Below are 1,063 nucleotides of genomic sequence, written 5' to 3'. Positions count from 1 at the left end.
CATACTGGAGCACCTGCGTATGGCTTCAAGGGAATCCTCGCAAACGAAGGTGTTGCTGCCAGAAGAGTTGGTTACCAGCCGTTGGCAGAATACCCGGAAGGGGCCAGAGTTCCCCTCACGCTACAAGTGCCGGCAATGAACAGTGCTCTCAGGGGTGACATTAGAGGGGCCGCCGAATCTTCTCTTCAGGTAAGACCTATTCAACAGGTAAGACCTGGATGAGGAAGCAAACGCTGTCGGACCAATCAAGGTACCAACGACGAGCAAAGCTTCATCGTTTCGGCGACAACACACCCCAAGCCTCCATCGGCAGTAAGCGGTTCACTGAAGCTGGTGGCAGCGTGAAAGCTGGGCAGAGGCCTTTCAAGCCAAGGCCCAAGTCGGTCTCAGGAAAAATATGGAATCCACGCACCCTACCAGTCCTACTCTCCAACCAAGGTAACCATGCAGGTAGGTGGGTCTGGCGAAACATGGGGTATGTGGACCACTTACAAGTTGGTAATACCTACACTTGTTTTGTGTACAAATGATAATGATAACATGTGATTAGTTTATGTGTTGTATGAAAGGAGAGAAGGTTAGCACTCCCCTTGATAAGGATGGAAGGGGCCCTAGTGGCCTTACAACACACAAATGGTTAAGGCATTGCCATCTACTTAGTGGCATCTAACCATGATAAACTGCACAATACTAGGGTTCCAAACTGGCTTGGAATTGGGGCCAGAGTTGTCTTTCGAGGCAAGCTCAGTATTATGGCCAGGATTGCCTTTCGAGACAGGCTCGGAAGTATGGCCAGAGTTGTCTTTCGAGGCAGGCTCAGAATTATGGCCAGGATTGCCTTTCTAGACAGACTCAGAAATCGGGCCAGAGTTGTCGTTCGAGGCAGGCACGGAATTATGGCAGGCATGGCCTGTTCATTGTGAAAGATGGAGAATGTCATTTAACTCGCATGTGCAGTATAAACCTTTCAGAATAGGAAACTTTGGTACTGACTAACAACTGATTTCCATAGGATCTTTATGGCATGCTTCGATCACAAAGATACATTCTATTCAGTTCCCAT

The 1,063-nt window shown here is 48.6% G+C and overlaps 1 non-coding gene across 1 annotated transcript; it reads left to right on the top strand.

Annotated features, from left to right (window-relative positions):
* The first annotated feature begins 555 nt into the window (after positions 1-555).
* On the top strand, positions 556-682 carry LOC116982366. Its single transcript, XR_004414446.1, has one exon. It is a non-coding gene; the product is annotated as a U6atac minor spliceosomal RNA (small nuclear RNA).
* The last annotated feature ends 381 nt before the right edge of the window (positions 683-1,063 follow it).

Source organism: Amblyraja radiata, chromosome 16 (assembly GCF_010909765.2).
Source record: "Amblyraja radiata isolate CabotCenter1 chromosome 16, sAmbRad1.1.pri, whole genome shotgun sequence".
Taxonomy (NCBI): domain Eukaryota; kingdom Metazoa; phylum Chordata; class Chondrichthyes; order Rajiformes; family Rajidae; genus Amblyraja; species Amblyraja radiata.
Note: the sequence above shows the minus strand (reverse complement) of the source record. Positions and strands in the feature narration are given on the sequence as shown.